Raw genomic sequence first — 4,255 nt, 5'->3', positions numbered from 1 at the left:
GTAGGGATTAGTCCAACGAGAAATGAAATTTATTTATAATTTAACCCAAAATATTGTTACTTAACGAATTTAATAGAAATATTAAACACAAAACTCATGGATTGAAAAGTTGAAATATATTAACCTATAATTGAGAAAGATTAACCAAAATTAGGGATTAGTCCAACCAAAAATAAAATCTTACAAAGTATATTTAATATTTAACCCAAATTATTGGAATCTTAACTAGATAATAGGAACACTCAACATAAAACTAGTGGAATTATTAGTTGAAATAAATGAACCTATATGAGAGAAAATTTAACCAAAATCAGGAAAATTATCCAATTAGAAATAATATATACTTGGAATTTAACCCAAAATATTGGTTTTTAACGATTTTAGTAGGAATACTAAACACAAAACTAGTGGATTGAAAAGTTGAAACATATAAGGCTATAGTTGAGAAAGATTAACCAAATCAGGAACCAAAAGAACCAAAAATAAAATTTTACAAAGTACAATCGGCATCTAACCCAAATTATTGAAATCTTACCTCGATAATAGGAAGATTCAACACAAAATCACTGAAATTATTAGTTGAAATATATGAACCCATAATGGAGAAAGTTTAACCAAAATAAGGAACTATTCCGACGAGAAATAAAATTTACTTGGAATTTAACCCAAAATATTGATTTTTAACAATTTTAGTAGGAACAATAAACACAAAACTAATGGATTGAAAAGTTGAAATATATTAACCTTAAATTGAGAAAGTTTAACCAAAATTTGATAATCCAACCAAAAATTAAATGCTACAAAGTAATTTGGTACTTTACTCAAATAATTGAAATCTTACCTCGATAGTGGGAACATTCAACACAAAGCTAGTGAAATTATTAGCTGAAACCCTTATACCAATAAGAGAGAAAGCTTAACCAAAATTAGGAACTCATCCTACGAGAACTGAAATTTACTTGTAATTTAACCCAAAATATTGGTATTTAATGAATTTAGTTTGAACATTAAACACAAAACTAGTGGATTGAAAAATTGAAATAAATGAACCAATAAATGAAAAAGACTAACCGAAATTAGAGACATACAAAATAAACTTGAAACATCCACCCATTAAATTGGTATTTAGCCAAAAAAATTGGAATATAATTATTTTTATAATTTCTTAACATTTATTTATGTTAAAAAAAATTTAAAATAATTTTCTCATTTAATTGATTTTTTATGTTTTAGATTTAAATTTTTCATTTTTTTTTCATTTTACTATATTTTTTTAAGCATTAAAAACAAAATTTAAAAATTATTTAATGAACAACCGGTAAAATACCGGTTGTTCTAGTTTTTGGGCAGCGGCTGTATAAGATACAGCCCTGCACTGTAAGATGACTCTTGTTTGAAAGGAATGAGATGAAAGGAGAGAGAAAGAATTGAGAGGAAAGGAGATGAATGGGAAGGAGAGAGAGAAGAGAAAATGAGAAAAAAAAGGGAGTCAATCTCAATTTTATTACTTGATTTGAAATAGAATCATCCCTTCTCTTCTTATTTGTTTCCCTTCTGTCTTCCTTTTCTCTTCTCTCCTTTCCTTTATTTATTTATTTTTTTAAAACCAGACATGCCATTAGAGGCTAGGGTAAGTGTTTAGGTAGGTTGAAGAGGCCTCTAGGTAGAAAAGCTATATCTTTAAGCTTGTTTAATTGGAGGCTACTGAAAATTCATTGGAAAATTTCTTAATGCATGTTTGATCAAGAGGGGTGTTTCTTGACCAGGAACAAGAGAATTATGGTAGAAGGCTAGCGATAGGTGGACAATGGTTAAGGACAGGTTTATGTAATGGGTGAAATGTCTGAATGAATAGTGATGGAAAACTTTATTAATCGGTCTAGGAGGTGAACCCTAGTCAAAGAATCATTTCCCTATATGATGGTTTGAAACCTAAGGTCAGTTGATGGGCTGGGTGGAATTTATGAATGAATGGTGATATATAGAATATCTCTATTTACAGGTTTAGGAGGTGAATCTATAAGATAGCTCGAAATCTAATTAAGCTAGAAAGTAGAAATATCGGCTAATAATCGTGGTTCTTTCCTCAATAATGTATGAGAAGATCACTTTCCTCTATAAAATAGGATTTGTGTCCTTGTAGAGGTTAACAATGAATTCATTTAGTACTTTGCCTACAGCTGTGGATGAGATCAAAATGTACTGGATAGATTTACTATTTAACTACAATAGAAATTATGTAGAAGTACTAAACTGCATTCTGCATGCATTAATCTTGTTCTTTGGTGATATTATGTAGTAGCTATAGATATCATGCATTACCTTTCATCCGTGTGTTAGAAGCTACTGAATATTGGCCCTCGAGTGCAAACTCCTAAACTCAGCTATGTGTTTTTCTCTTTTTTATTTCATAATTTTTGTAACAATTGTTAAACATAAAACTAATACAAAATTTATTATTTATCATAATCTATAAGCTTTTTTTTGGTAAATTTAGATAAAAAACCACAACACCTCACCACCAAACAAGTCATTAGTGTTTTGCAGCTGAGTTTTTATATTCAGTGGAGGATCAAGAGTATTTAGTTGCCGGTTAAGCCATATGCTTACATATGAGACAGAGACTTTGTTAGACTTTGTTACATTATATGTAACACACATCATAGACTTATGTTGATGTATGTTACAAATGTAAAATACAAATGAGATAGAGATTTTGTTACATTATACGTAACATGCCTTACAGACTTAAGTTGATGTATGATACAAATGTAAAATAGCATGACCCTACATATGGCTTGTGTTTTTGAAAAATCAGCATTCTTTGAAGATAAAGACGATACAGCCTTCTTTGACTGAAAGGAATTGCATGGTCTTGGACGAGTTTACTCTTTTTTTTTTAAAAAAAAACAAATAACACTTTGATGTTAAATTTTGTAATTTTTATTAAATATAGTAAAAAAATAGTGGGATATTTCCATTCTAATATTTACTTTGAACATGTTATTTTAATAAAAAAGTGTGAGATTATTTAAACTCATAAAATTTCTTTTTTAATACCTATTTTATTCATATACACAACATAAAATATTTGAAAAAAGACATATACGCCCTCCAAAATTTCACCAAAAGGACATGTGCATCCTCATGTTTAAGAAAAATGATTAACTCTGTTGTACTTCACTCTTTAACCACCCACTTTTTCTTTCTTACATGCATATTGGATTCTGTCACACCCATGGAGAAAACAATAGCGCTGCAGACTGTCTTGCTAATACGGGCTTATATTGTACGGTGTATATTTTGGCGGCAAGAGCCATCATATTCGTAAATACATCTCTCAAGATCTTAATGGACTTCCTAAATTTCGTTTTAGTTAGGTTGATATTTTATTTTTTTAATATTCTCCATCTTTATGATGTGTTAACTTATGGAATTAGGGAATCAGAATCCAAAACTAAAATGATTGATGATATTTATTAAAATTGAAGTGGAATGAGAATGGAATATGTGGGGTTCTTATTTTTTAATATCAAGTAATGAGAACTTATTTCCCATAGAAGATTGGGAATTAAAGGTGCATTTACAAAATAAAAATTAAAGTGAGCTAGAATTGGAATGGGTTGAAATCAAAATGAGAAATTGGAATCATAAAAAGTTATTTACTTGAGCTGTAAGAACTGAAATTAGAATAAACTACATTCATGTTGATGTGTTTACTTTATCTTTGAATCAAAATGGACTATTATAAGTAATTAAAATGTCTTTTGTAATTGTTTTCCCCAGTATTATGTGTATACATTATAATAATAACATTATACTAATAGTAAAAATAATAATAACAATGACAATAATACTAATTAGAACAATAAAATTAATAAACTTTAATAACAATAATAATAATAATAGTAATAATAATAATAATTAATGGACTTTAATAATGATATATTAATAAAAATAATAAACAACAATTAAATAATAAATTTAATATAATTTCTAATATAACAATAATAAATTAATAGGCTCTAATAATGATAATACTAATAAAAATAATAATAAAATTAATTAATAATAATTAATATATTTTAAATAATAATAAAAATTAATAAATTTTGATTATAACAATAATGATGATGATGATGATGATGATGATGATGATGATTACAAAAAATAAATTAATAGATTTCAATAACGATAATATTAATAAAAATAATAAATAACAATTAAAAGAATAAAGTTAATATATTTTTAATAA

The sequence above is a fragment of the Citrus clementina genome, unplaced genomic scaffold (assembly GCF_000493195.1).
Source record: "Citrus clementina cultivar Clemenules unplaced genomic scaffold, Citrus_clementina_v1.0 scaffold_9, whole genome shotgun sequence".
In the NCBI taxonomy this organism is placed as follows: Eukaryota; Viridiplantae; Streptophyta; class Magnoliopsida; order Sapindales; family Rutaceae; genus Citrus; species Citrus x clementina.
This window is presented reverse-complemented; position numbering follows the sequence as displayed.